This window comes from Patagioenas fasciata, chromosome 1, assembly GCF_037038585.1.
Source record: "Patagioenas fasciata isolate bPatFas1 chromosome 1, bPatFas1.hap1, whole genome shotgun sequence".
NCBI lineage: Eukaryota > Metazoa > Chordata > Aves > Columbiformes > Columbidae > Patagioenas > Patagioenas fasciata.
Genome location: NC_092520.1, coordinates 197,018,508 through 197,032,607, shown reverse-complemented (window position 1 = coordinate 197,032,607; position 14,100 = coordinate 197,018,508). Strand labels below are relative to the sequence as shown.

At 52.5% G+C, this 14,100-nt stretch overlaps 2 long non-coding RNA genes across 2 annotated transcripts; both read left to right on the top strand.

Moving 5' to 3' along the window:
- The first annotated feature begins 2,421 nt into the window (after positions 1-2,421).
- Positions 2,422-2,946, top strand: LOC139827099 (uncharacterized). The gene is made up of 3 exons (XR_011737295.1): positions 2,422-2,546; positions 2,681-2,736; positions 2,823-2,946. It is a non-coding gene; the product is annotated as an uncharacterized lncRNA (long non-coding RNA).
- Positions 2,947-11,441: 8,495 nt separating this feature from the next.
- LOC139827098 (uncharacterized) lies at positions 11,442-14,087 on the top strand. The gene is made up of 4 exons (XR_011737294.1): positions 11,442-11,566; positions 11,701-11,756; positions 11,843-11,988; positions 12,735-14,087. It is a non-coding gene; the product is annotated as an uncharacterized lncRNA (long non-coding RNA).
- The last annotated feature ends 13 nt before the right edge of the window (positions 14,088-14,100 follow it).

Below are 14,100 nucleotides of genomic sequence, written 5' to 3'. Positions count from 1 at the left end.
CCACGAAGTGTCAGGGGTAAGAGCCAAGCTCTTGCCCTGCAGCACTGGGACGGCACTGGGGAGGTGTTTGCCAGAATCTGTCCACCTGTCTGGCTACCACCTCACACCCCACAGGCGTGCCCTTTCAGGACGCTTCTCTTGGCTTTGTGGAGATGGGTCAGGTGAATTGCTGCTGTGGCACCAGGTAGGCTCCCCCCACGCACAGCTGGGAGACACCCCAGAACAGCCACACCGTGCAGCAGCCGATTTTCTCATGCCTGATGCCGTCTGCTCTGCAGGGACGAGCCTGAGCCCGAGCAGCCACCTGTGCCCAACGCTGGAAGTGGCCAGTTGGCTGGTGAGTTTGGAGAAGACGGGGACGGGACGGCCCTTCCCCCCTCCTCTTGCAGACAGGCACTCAGGCTGCACTGGGGCTGCTGCTGCCCTTCCCGCAGGGCACGTCTGTTCCCATTACTCTGGGGCAGGAGAGACCTGAGCCCTCGGGATCCCTTGTTGCCAAAGGACACTTCTCCCGTGTGCTCCAGGGTCCAGGAGCGCTGTCCTGGCGCTTCTGCTCCACCTCTCTTTGCTCTCTTCTCCTTGGCAGATGGTGGCACCCGCAGCAGGAGGAGGAGGAGGTGGCTGCCCTGGCACTTTGCGTGGCCAGGGACCTTGGTGGCTGCAGAGGCACCGGGGCCATCGGGCTCTGCCCGCACGGGGCTTCTCTTTGGCCGGCCCCTGGCTGATCTCTGCAGCCAGGATGGCATGCTGCCCCAGCCCATGCAGGTAAGCAAGCGTGGCCTGGGAAGGGGTCCCCATCCTGCTGGCTCCTCTGGAGAGGCACTGTCCCCATGGCAAGCATCCCAGATGAGCCTTGGGGACAAAGCGCGCTCCTCTCCACATCACCCAACTCCAGCCAGCCCTCTGTTCTGCCTCAGTCAGGGCAGCAGACCCATCCACACTCACTCCTGCCCCTGAGGAAGCTTGGCCTCTCCCAGGACCTCTCTCCAGCCCAGCAACATCCTCCTCTCTCCCCTGCAGGACCTGCTGACTCTGCTGCATGAACAGGGGCCATCCACGGAGGGGATCTTCCGGCTGGCGGCCAGCGAGCGTGCCTCCCGTGAGATCAGGGAGGCCCTGGACAGCGGGACCCAGGTCCACCTGGCAAGCCAGCCGGTGCACGTCCTGGCTGTCATCCTCAAGGTGAGCCCTGCTGACCTGGAGTCCGGCAGCTCCTGGCTCTGCTGCTGGGCACCTGCTCAAGCAGGAGCCCAAAGCCAGGAGGTGCTGGGCACCCAGCGTGCTGGGGATACTGCCCGTGCTCCCGGCAGCAGTGCGCACAGCCTGACGCGCAGCCCTTGGCGTTGCAGGACTTCCTGCGCAAGATCCCCTCCAAGCTCCTCATGGTGGAGCTCTACGAGGAGTGGATGGCCGCCCTGCAGAAGAGCAGCAGGGAGGAGAGGCTGGTGAGGCTGAAAGAGTAAGTGTGGTCAGCAGCCTGGCTGCTCTGCAGGGACTGGCAGAGCCCGGCACTTGCCTGCAAAGCCGCAGCTTGCCTGAAAAAGATGCAGGCATTGGGGCTGACTCCTTGTCCAAAGGGACTCTGGCCAGAAGGGCAGGCAGGGAGGAAGGTGGTAATCTCTCAGGGAAGACAGCCCCTCTGCTGTAGAGCCAGCTTGGCCGAGGAGCCTTCCCTGGGGTGGGCTTGGCTGACATCAGCATGGGACACCTGTCTTGACAACCCCTACTTCACCTCTGTACGTTGGGCTCCTGTTTCTACAGGGTGGCCCGCAAGTTACCCGAGGCCAACCTCCTCCTCCTCAAGACCTTGCTGCGGCTGCTGCAGAACATCAGCAGCAATGCCACCATCACCAAGATGACAGCCATCAACCTGGCCATCTGTGTGGGGCCCAACCTCCTTGGCCCACCAGAGGAGGACACGCTCCCTCTGGATGTCCTGGCACAGGTGACAGGGAAGGTACGCTGTGTTTCCCAGCCCCTTGCAGCCTTCCCGGCCCACGCCAGCTTTGCTCTTCAGAGGTTCCTGGCTGCCTCCTGTCTTCAGCCAATGCTGGCAGGGGAGCTGCTGGGAAGAGCAGCTGCACAGCTGCAGCTTTCTGTGCACAAGGCAGCATGAGGAGTGGGAAGGGCTGTTGGAGGCATTGCAGCCAGCGCGTTGGGAACCAATGGTTTACCGTGTGCAGGTGACCCAGCTGGTAGAGTTCCTCGTTAACCACCATGGGGAACTCTTTGAGGATGAGGAGGAAGAGAAGGAGGAGGAGGAGAAGGAGGAGGAGGAGAAGGAGGAGGAGGAGGAGGAGGAGGTCCTGTTCGTGGAGAAGGAGAAGGAGGGGGAGGAGAAGGAAGAGGGGGCTGGGCTTGCCGGTGAAGAGGCGGAGGACTCGCCGGCACCAGGAGAACAAGGAGAAACTGCAGAGGTATGTGAGAGCCACAAGCAGCATGAGAGAATGCCTCCCCCCTCAGAAGGTGGGATTGCCGCTGTAAGGACAAGCAAGTTCATCCACCAACCTGCAGCTTTGCAGAAGTGCAGAGTGAGGCTGATGCAGGTTGGCCATCACTCTTTGCCCAGCGATCCCAACAGAAGTGGCCCAACTGGGCTGAGCAAAGCCACCCAAGGGATCTGCCCTTTAGAGCTGAGCTGGAAAACGGGTAGGTGTCATCTTCTGCGTTTCCTTTGCAGGTGCCTTCAGTCTCTGCAGAAAGCGCAGCCCAGAACAGCTCCTCTGGGCAGAGCAGGTAACCTGAGCTGGCTTTACTTTAGAGTAGAATTGATTCCTGTTTATCATGGCTTTACCTGTCTAACAATCCTTTTGGATGGAAAGCTTGTCAGGCTCTTCGCGGGAGGGGGGAAATCCTTCCCCCCGGAAGAGAAAACTCCTGTTCGAAGAGGGGGGCGATGGCCAGCCCAGCAAGAGGAGGCGAAGGCTGGAGCTGGACAGCTCACAAACAGGCGACTGAAACAAGCCAGGTGGGGTGAGAAGAACAAGGAGCCCTGGTGTGTGAAAGAGCCTGCTCTCCCTCTTTCCAATTGCTCTGAGTCTAGGAAATATTTCTGTGGTGCCCAGAGACGGCCCCAGAGAGGAAGCGTTCACCTTCCCTTGGGAGAAGGTGGATATCTGGAGGTGAAGAGCACTCCAGCGTTGGCAGTTTTCATTTTTCACTTAGAACCCTAGAATCAAAGAAGAGTTTGGGTTGGAAGGGACCTTCCAAGGCCTTCTAATCCACCCCCCCTGCAATCAGCAGGGACATCTTCAATGAGATCGGGTTACGCCGACCCCCGTCCAGCCTGGCCTTGAATGTTTCCAGGGATGGGGCATCTACCACCTCTCTGGGCAACCTGTGCCAATATTTCACCACGCTCACTGTAAAACAGTTCTTCCTCTTGCCTTTGTCTTTGTCTTTGTTCCTCCTTGCTTTACTCTGGTTCAGTTTTACTCTCCGTTCTTACTGCAGCTGTACCCAGGCCTGGCCCTTGAAGCCTAGATTTGCACGGCAGTTGAGTCAAAAGCCCCCATGTCCACTGAGACCTCCCCAGACTTCCGCAGTCTAAATCATTAATAGCAAAACACCAAAGTATAATATCCAGCCCTAAGGAATCCTGCAGAAAAGAACTGTGGATGGGGATTGCCTATCCTGTTAAAGCACGAGTTGCTTGTTCTCCTCTCAGCCTTGTGCTTAATGTCTGTCTTTCCCCGCCCCTCTTTCTCAAGGCAGGTTGAAGAACTGACTGAAGAAATCCCCCTCATGTTGTCACCCTCATGTTGGCTCAGCTGGACCATCTAGAGTTTGTTTGTTAGTTAGTTAGCAAGTTAGTTAGTTTGTTAGTTAGTTTGTTAGTTAGAGTGTTTGTTAGTGTGTTAGTTAGTTTGTTAGTTAGTTAGTTTCTAGTGTAGGTAGCTGTGTACTGAGTGCACTTTTTTTTCACATACTGGTTTGCGACTTTCAGAAATTCACAGTGGGTTTTGGAGCCAGTAGGGCAAGAGAGTTTGTTTGTTTGTAAGTGAGTTAGTTAGCAGGTTCGTTATTTTGTTTGTTTGTTAGTTGCTAGTGTAGGTAGCTGTGTACCGAGTGCATTTTGGTTTTCACATACGGGTTTGCAAGTTTCAAGAATTTTCCCATAGATTTTTGAGTCGATAGGGCAAGAGAGTTAGTGAGTTAGGTAGATAGGTATATTTGGCTGAACGGCACAAGCTCTCAGCAAGTGCATCCAGAACACCCCTGCTGTCAACAACGTCTGCGGCTGCACAAGATGAGGACCTGTCTGAAGGAGCTGCAAGAATCCAATGCCAAGCAAGAAAACCTGGTGACTGAGCGACTGAGGCAGGATCCAGCTGTGCGAGCCTCACTCCTGCTGAGCAGGGTGTCCGGCGTGGATGTGAGCCCTGGCTGCAGCTGTGAGGGGACCGTGGCCCCGCGAGGTGCCAAAAGAAGAACACTTGCTGCTGCTGCATCTGGGCACTACTTACCTGTTGTGGTTGTTCTTTCACTGCACAGTCAAATCCGATGCTATTCTCACTCAAACAAAGCCTGGTTAAAACAAAGGAATGTGTTACTTTAGCCAGTTGCAAGTTACCGATTTCCAGTTATTCCTCATTTCTACTTCCCTTTTTGTTTGATACATTCCAGAAAGCTTCCATAGCTTTACTAACCTCTTTCTGACTTCTTTCCATTCTCGTTTAGTCTGTCCCTCTCTCTCGATTTTGATTTTCGGTTTAGGAGCCATAAATTCTGGGTGTAACGCAGTTTAAAGATTGCAGCTTTCATCCTAAGAATAAACATGGAAACTCCAAGAAAAAAAATGCCACCTTAGTAATGAAAATGTATCATTTCCTGGTTGGAAACATAATCACATGATTGTAAAGCCAGCACTGATTTAAGAGAGGCTTTGGAAAACACAGGACAGACTGTCGGCAGATCAGGTTTCAGACTGCTCCTAATACAATTGTTGTAAACTAAAGATTTAGCAAGTATCAGAGAGGTTTTAGAATGAACCACCTTGATTCTGTCACTTGATGTGTTACAGCCTTAATTTTGAACTTGGAGATTTTCTTCAACAGATTCCCTCCTTTCCACCTGAAATTAATAATGGTAAAATAAACCTGAGAGTGCCAAGAAGATGCTTCCTGTGCCGCTTTCTTTTGAAATTTAATTAACATCTTTATAAAAGAAAAATTTATCATGGAGTGTTCTATAGATTATTATTAATAACTAAACGTTGCGGTATTCCAGTTAACTATAGTGGTGGTCTTGTTGTTTTTTTTGCGAATTTCTAAAACTGTGTCTATGAATATGTAGTTATGACGGGAAAGCTGTGACTGTTTATAACTACAGCAAAGATGAAGTACAGGCAGCAAGAAAGGCTCAGTGAAGCCTCTGTAAACAGGGAGACAGTCATTAGCTGGTCTTAATATAAGTTTCCATGAGATGGCCTTGCAAGAGGCCGTGTCTCTTTGTTACTGAATTGCAAGACACTTTGTTGCATACGGTTGCAACAACATCACAGGCAGACAGGCAGGTTCCCCTCGAGATGCCGGCCACGGTTGAGGAGAGCTTGACCCTCGTGATCACCCTCTTATATAGGGGTGTCCTGGTTTTGTTGAAAAACAAGTTTCTCTTTTAGTGAATTTTACCTGTCAGCTAAAGCCTTCATATTAGCTGCATTTTCCTGGAGAACCAGATACATGTTTTGGTAAACCTAGTAATGGAATGCAAACTTATTGATAAGCACGGATGGACATCTCGCGAGAGGGGCAACGAGAAACCGGTGACCAAGGAACTGACCAATGGGGTATAACATTCCATTCATGTGAATACTTCATATAAAAGTGGGAGATCACAAGGATCTCGTCCCTTTTCCCTTTTTTCCTTCCCTTCTGCTTATGGCCGACATTAGGAGAGGACCTTGCTAGTCATCCCTGCGAACTGAGACCTAGTGAGAGACTGAATCCAGCTCCGGTTGGCTACAGAGTCTAATCAGGACTTTGGGTGCTGGCTCTGCAGTTGCTGAGACTTTCAAGATTGGTTTTGTATATTTTGTATTATTTTCTCTATTCTTATTAGTAGCATTAGTAAAATATCTTTAATTTTTCCAGCTCTCTTCTCTCTCTCCTTCTTTCCCTCCTGATCACCTGTCCTGAGTGGGAAGGGGGGAGAGGGAGGGGTAAAAGGGGGAAGTGGAGGGGAGAGGAGGTTAACAATACATCTGCCAGGGTTTGACTGTCACCCTGCAATTTTAACCCTTGAAAAGGGGGTATGACGATTATGGGGCGGAATACTTAATTGGTTAATTTAAGTCACCAGTTCCATCCACCCCTCCTCAAACACGCCCCTCTCACAACGGAACGTGGGAAAACTTATCAGTCTTTCTTGGCTACCATAGCAATAAATCTAAACATGAGCTTCTTCAGCATTCCGTTGGTCTTCTGATCAGCACTGAGTACAGCATGCGAGGAAAAATATGTAGGCAAAAGCTCAGAAAAGTACAGCCACCAAGAAGAACTTAGCTGAAAGAAAAATCACTAAAACGCAACTGGTCTTGTTTTTAACAAAACCAGGACATGACCCAAAGCAGCTTGACCAAGCTTCTGGAAAGCAACGTGGCAGACTATGTCCTGGGGGTCCTGGTGCACACCAAGTTGACCAGGAAACAGCAAGGTGAGCTGACTCACGTGCAGCATACACCCTGGCAGCCAAAAAATGCCTTTGCCATAAAACAGTGTTATGTTCTTCCCCTAATATGCTCCACAAATTCAACCCAGGCCCTTTAGTAGGTGACCAACATCAAGAAGATAAACCTGTGTATCCTGTGTGCATCTTTTCAAAAGAAGGCATTTTAAATTCTGACCCTCTGTGAATAGGTCTTGCTCGTTTGACATGACAAATACTTTGGAGCCACAGCTCACTTTTGAGTTGTGGATCAAGTGGCTCATGATCCAGCAAGTCGGAGGAAGTGGTGCTACTGTATTTGCGCTCACTGTCATTGGCAAGGGCTATGCCGACCGCATTGGCTGACACGCTGCAAACACAGCTTTTCCCAAGCGGTCAGCCAACAGCAACTGCCTGAGCCCAAGACCCCATGTGGATTAGATACCAAGAGCACAAACCTCATTAAAAAGGCTCCTGTCACTGCACTTCGACTTCTACGCAGTTGCACACGCTGCAAAAGGCACGTGTTGACCTGCAAGAATTTCCGCTAAGGACACAAGTAATAGAACGGCCATTTGAAGGCATTTCCTGCAGGCTGGAGAAAACCGGTAGCAAGCACTGAGGTGATCTCCATATTTAACTGTTTAAATAAGTGTTTCTTGAAGTTTGCCAAATGGAGATGGTTAGAACAAGACACAGTAAAAAATTAAACAACAAAGCGCGTTCCTTAGCCCCAATATTAGCTCTTAACGGCACAAGCTACCAAAAATGTGCGGAGAATGCTCCCACTAGGTCTCAGCTGTGGAGATACAGGACACAAACCTCCTTGGCAGAAGAGGGAACTATAACCAGGGTGGGATTCGGTTCACTGTGACTTGGGTGTTTGTGTGGGGACTTGGTTTCCACAAAGCCGTTAGAGTGAGCGAACAGCAGGGGCTTGATGATAGAGCCTCGCCCTGGGCATGGTTTGGGAATGATCTGAGATTCTACATGGGATGTTCTCTGACCTCCAACTGTTCCCTCAGAAGGGCCAGACTATCCGTAGGTCCTGTGTCACATCTGCTGATCTCTAGGTGCTGGTTTTGTTATGGCATGTGAAATGGCATTAAGTTGCCTGCGTGTAGGAAATCCAACTGAGGCCTTAGTCGATACACTCCTTAAGTCTAAAGGTGTCCTAAAGGTGTCTACTTTAGGACAGTAGGAATAACTCCTTCCTCCGCTAACTAGAACGGGGTCTTAGCAATTATCTCACATGCAATGCTGCAATAGAGCTCTGTAAACTGGGAGGAGCTGAATACCCACTATGGTGTCTGGTGTTGGAGCGGGTGGCCTCGGTATCTCTGGCTACTTCTCAAAAACAAGCCTTTACTACTCTATCGTATGTCAAAGGTGGCTAGTGGAGTTCCCAGCCTAGATCTCCAGGAGTCAGCTGGCATGTGCCACAGGAAAGAGCGATGTTTTGTTTGCAGAGCCTCATGGAGTGGGCTATGGCTGTCCCGGTCCAAATGTGACTGAGGTGCCTTTGGAATATTCAGGGAGAAAATGAAGTGCTTGGAGAGATTCTTATGAAAAGCTCATGTGCTGTCAACTGTTGTGTGTCACCAGACTGAAGAAAAACAGGTATTTTTTGTGAGCAATTGCTCACGCTTCCATGCCAATACCATATTTATATCATACTTCAGGCGACCATGCTCTCTTGTGAAGCTGGAACTTCTGCACACAAGCTTTCCTGTCCCTGGTGCAGAATGGTAAGAGAGCATGAGTGCTTGGGACGGCTGAATGGGCTGTTGAGGAGGGACAGGCAGGGCAGGTGAGGTGGGGGAGTTGCAGTGAATGTAAGGGAGAGGTTTGACTTGGCAGCCCTTACGGTTAGGGGTGACGTAGTTGAGAGCCTGTGAGTGAGGATTAGGGGCTGGAAAACAAAGAAAGTTCATTGATGAGTTCTTGCCTAGGAAATTAGGATAAATCTCTGGCAATTCTACGGGCATGAAGCATCCTGAGACATGTGCACACAGACTTGTGACCCAAAGCAACTTGGCAAAGCTGCTGGCAAAGAGCGTGGCACAAACGTCCTGGGCTCCTGGTGGACAGCAAGTTGAGCAGGAGCCAGCAAGGTGGCCTTGGCCCAAGGCGGCAGCCAGTGGTGCCCTGGGCTGCACGGGGCAAAGCCTTGCCAGCAGCTGGAGGGAGGTGACCCTTCCCCTCTGCTCAGCGCTGCTGAGGCCAGGCCTGAAGTGCTGTGCCCAGGGCTGGGCTCCCAGTGCGAGAGAGACATGGGCATAGTGGGGAGAGCCCCCAGCACCCCTCCCCCACCACCACGCTCAGAATGTTGGGCTGTGTTGACTCTGCGCTGTCCCGGCAACGGTTCTGTGCCGCCACGAAGTGTCAGGGGTAAGAGCCAAGCTCTTGCCCTGCAGCACTGGGACGGCACTGGGGAGGTGTTTGCCAGAATCTGTCCACCTGTCTGGCTACCACCTCACGCCCCACAGGCGTGCCCTTTCAGGACGCTTCTCTTGGCTTTGTGGAGATGGGTCAGGTGAATTGCTGCTGTGGCACCAGGTAGGCTCCCCCCACGCACAGCTGGGAGACACCCCAGAACAGCCACACCGTGCAGCAGCGGATTTTCTCATGCCTGATGCCGTCTGCTCTGCAGGGACGAGCCTGAGCCCGAGCAGCCACCTGTGCCCAACGCTGGAAGTGGCCAGTTGGCTGGTGAGTTTGGAGAAGACGGGGACGGGACGGCCCTTCCCCCCTCCTCTTGCAGACAGGCACTCAGGCTGCACTGGGGCTGCTGCTGCCCTTCCCGCAGGGCACGTCTGTTCCCATTACTCTGGGGCAGGAGAGACCTGAGCCCTCGGGATCCCTTGTTGCCAAAGGACACTTCTCCCGTGTGCTCCAGGGTCCAGGAGCGCTGTCCTGGCGCTTCTGCTCCACCTCTCTTTGCTCTCTTCTCCTTGGCAGATGGTGGCACCCGCAGCAGGAGGAGGAGGAGGTGGCTGCCCTGGCACTTTGCGTGGCCAGGGACCTTGGTGGCTGCAGAGGCACCGGGGCCATCGGGCTCTGCCCGCACGGGGCTTCTCTTTGGCCGGCCCCTGGCTGATCTCTGCAGCCAGGATGGCATGCTGCCCCAGCCCATGCAGGTAAGCAAGCGTGGCCTGGGAAGGGGTCCCCATCCTGCTGGCTCCTCTGGAGAGGCACTGTCCCCATGGCAAGCATCCCAGATGAGCCTTGGGGACAAAGCGCGCTCCTCTCCACATCACCCAACTCCAGCCAGCCCTCTGTTCTGCCTCAGTCAGGGCAGCAGACCCATCCACACTCACTCCTGCCCCTGAGGAAGCTTGGCCTCTCCCAGGACCTCTCTCCAGCCCAGCAACATCCTCCTCTCTCCCCTGCAGGACCTGCTGACTCTGCTGCATGAACAGGGGCCATCCACGGAGGGGATCTTCCGGCTGGCGGCCAGCGAGCGTGCCTCCCGTGAGATCAGGGAGGCCCTGGACAGCGGGACCCAGGTCCACCTGGCAAGCCAGCCGGTGCACGTCCTGGCTGTCATCCTCAAGGTGAGCCCTGCTGACCTGGAGTCCGGCAGCTCCTGGCTCTGCTGCTGGGCACCTGCTCAAGCAGGAGCCCAAAGCCAGGAGGTGCTGGGCACCCAGCGTGCTGGGGATACTGCCCGTGCTCCCGGCAGCAGTGCGCACAGCCTGACGCGCAGCCCTTGGCATTGCAGGACTTCCTGCGCAAGATCCCCTCCAAGCTCCTCATGGTGGAGCTCTACGAGGAGTGGATGGCTGCCCTGCAGAAGAGCAGCAGGGAGGAGAGGCTGGTGGGGCTGAAAGAGTAAGTGTGGTCAGCAGCCTGGCTGCTCTGCAGGGACTGGCAGAGCCCGGCACTTGCCTGCAAAGCCGCAGCTTGCCTGAAAAAGATGCAGGCATTGGGGCTGACTCCTTGTCCAAAGGGACTCTGGCCAGAAGGGCAGGCAGGGAGGAAGGTGGTAATCTCTCAGGGAAGACAGCCCCTCTGCTGTAGAGCCAGCTTGGCCGAGGAGCCTTCCCTGGGGTGGGCTTGGCTGACATCAGCATGGGACACCTGTCTTGACAACCCCTACTTCACCTCTGTACGTTGGGCTCCTGTTTCTACAGGGTGGCTCGCAAGTTACCCGAGGCCAACCTCCTCCTCCTCAAGACCTTGCTGCGGCTGCTGCAGAACATCAGCAGCAATGCCACCATCACCAAGATGACAGCCATCAACCTGGCCATCTGTGTGGGGCCCAACCTCCTTGGCCCACCAGAGGAGGACACGCTCCCTCTGGATGTCCTGGCACAGGTGACAGGGAAGGTACGCTGTGTTTCCCAGCCCCTTGCAGCCTTCCCGGCCCACGCCAGCTTTGCTCTTCAGAGGTTCCTGGCTGCCTCCTGTCTTCAGCCAATGCTGGCAGGGGAGCTGCTGGGAAGAGCAACTGCACAGCTGCAGCTTTCTGTGCACAAGGCAGCATGAGGAGTGGGAAGGGCTGTTGGAGGCATTGCAGCCAGCGCGTTGGGAACCAATGGTTTACCGTGTGCAGGTGACCCAGCTGGTAGAGTTCCTCGTTAACCACCATGGGGAACTCTTTGAGGATGAGGAGGAAGAGAAGGAGGAGGAGGAGAAGGAGGAGGAGGAGAAGGAGGAGGAGGAGGAGGAGGAGGTCCTGTTCGTGGAGAAGGAGAAGGAGGGGGAGGAGAAGGAAGAGGGGGCTGGGCTTGCCGGTGAAGAGGCGGAGGACTCGCCGGCACCAGGAGAACAAGGAGAAACTGCAGAGGTATGTGAGAGCCACAAGCAGCATGAGAGAATGCCTCCCCCCTCAGAAGGTGGGATTGCCGCTGTAAGGACAAGCAAGTTCATCCACCAACCTGCAGCTTTGCAGAAGTGCAGAGTGAGGCTGATGCAGGTTGGCCATCACTCTTTGCCCAGCGATCCCAACAGAAGTGGCCCAACTGGGCTGAGCAAAGCCACCCAAGGGATCTGCCCTTTAGAGCTGAGCTGGAAAACGGGTAGGTGTCATCTTCTGCGTTTCCGTTGCAGGTGCCTTCAGTCTCTGCAGAAAGCGCAGCCCAGAACAGCTCCTCTGGGCAGAGCAGGTAACCTGAGCTGGCTTTACTTTAGAGTAGAATTGATTCCTGTTTATCATGGCTTTACCTGTCTAACAATCCTTTTGGATGGAAAGCTTGTCAGGCTCTTCGCGGGAGGGGGGAAATCCTTCCCCCCGGAAGAGAAAACTCCTGTTCGAAGAGGGGGGCGATGGCCAGCCCAGCAAGAGGAGGCGAAGGCTGGAGCTGGACAGCTCACAAACAGGCGACTGAGACAAGCCAGGTGGGGTGAGAAGAACAAGGAGCCCTGGTGTGTGAAAGAGCCTGCTCTCCCTCTTTCCAATTGCTCTGAGTCTAGGAAATATTTCTGTGGTGCCCAGAGACGGCCCCAGAGAGGAAGCGTTCACCTTCCCTTGGGAGAAGGTGGATACCTGGAGGTGAAGAGCACTCCAGCGTTGGCAGTTTTCATTTTTCACTTAGAACCCTAGAATCAAAGAAGAGTTTGGGTTGGAAGGGACCTTCCAAGGCCTTCTAATCCACCCCCCCTGCAATCAGCAGGGACATCTTCAATGAGATCGGGTTACGCCGACCCCCGTCCAGCCTGGCCTTGAATGTTTCCAGGGATGGGGCATCTACCACCTCTCTGGGCAACCTGTGCCAATATTTCACCACGCTCACTGTAAAACAGTTCTTCCTCTTGCCTTTGTCTTTGTCTTTGTTCCTCCTTGCTTTACTCTGGTTCAGTTTTACTCTCCGTTCTTACTGCAGCTGTACCCAGGCCTGGCCCTTGAAGCCTAGATTTGCACGGCAGTTGAGTCAAAAGCCCCCATGTCCACTGAGACCTCCCCAGACTTCCACAGTCTAAATCATTAATAGCAAAACACCAAAGTATAATATCCAGCCCTAAGGAATCCTGCAGAAAAGAACTGTGGATGGGGATTGCCTATCCTGTTAAAGCACGAGTTGCTTGTTCTCCTCTCAGCCTTGTGCTTAATGCCTGTCTTTCCCCGCCCCTCTTTCTCAAGGCAGGTTGAAGAACTGACTGAAGAAATCCCCCTCATGTTGTCACCCTCATGTTGGTTCAGCTGGACCATCTAGAGTTTGTTTGTTAGTTAGTTAGCAAGTTAGTTAGTTTGTTAGTTAGTTTGTTAGTTAGAGTGTTTGTTAGTGTGTTAGTTAGTTTGTTAGTTAGTTAGTTTCTAGTGTAGGTAGCTGTGTACTGAGTGCACTTTTTTTTCACATACTGGTTTGCGACTTTCAGAAATTCACAGTGGGTTTTGGAGCCAGTAGGGCAAGAGAGTTTGTTTGTTTGTAAGTGAGTTAGTTAGCAGGTTCGTTATTTTGTTTGTTTGTTAGTTGCTAGTGTAGGTAGCTGTGTACCGAGTGCATTTTGGTTTTCACATACGGGTTTGCAAGTTTCAAGAATTTTCCCATAGATTTTTGAGTCGATAGGGCAAGAGAGTTAGTGAGTTAGGTAGATAGGTATATTTGGCTGAACGGCACAAGCTCTCAGCAAGTGCATCCAGAACACCCCTGCTGTCAACAACGTCTGCGGCTGCACAAGATGAGGACCTGTCTGAAGGAGCTGCAAGAATCCAATGCCAAGCAAGAAAACCTGGTGACTGAGCGACTGAGGCAGGATCCAGCTGTGCGAGCCTCACTCCTGCTGAGCAGGGTGTCCGGCGTGGATGTGAGCCCTGGCTGCAGCTGTGAGGGGACCGTGGCCCCGCGAGGTGCCAAAAGAAGAACACTTGCTGCTGCTGCATCTGGGCACTACTTACCTGTTGTGGTTGTTCTTTCACTGCACAGTCAAATCCGATGCTATTCTCACTCAAACAAAGCCTGGTTAAAACAAAGGAATGTGTTACTTTAGCCAGTTGCAAGTTACCGATTTCCAGTTATTCCTCATTTCTACTTCCCTTTTTGTTTGATACATTCCAGAAAGCTTCCATAGCTTTACTAACCTCTTTCTGACTTCTTTCCATTCTCGTTTAGTCTGTCCCTCTCTCTCGATTTTGATTTTCGGTTTAGGAGCCATAAATTCTGGGTGTAACGCAGTTTAAAGATTGCAGCTTTCATCCTAAGAATAAACATGGAAACTCCAAGAAAAAAAATGCCACCTTAGTAATGAAAATGTATCATTTCCTGGTTGGAAACATAATCACATGATTGTAAAGCCAGCACTGATTTAAGAGAGGCTTTGGAAAACACAGGACAGACTGTCGGCAGATCAGGTTTCAGACTGCTCCTAATACAATTGTTGTAAACTAAAGATTTAGCAAGTATCAGAGAGGTTTTAGAATGAACCACCTTGATTCTGTCACTTGATGTGTTACAGCCTTAATTTTGAACTTGGAGATTTTCTTCAACAGATTCCCTCCTTTCCACCTGAAAT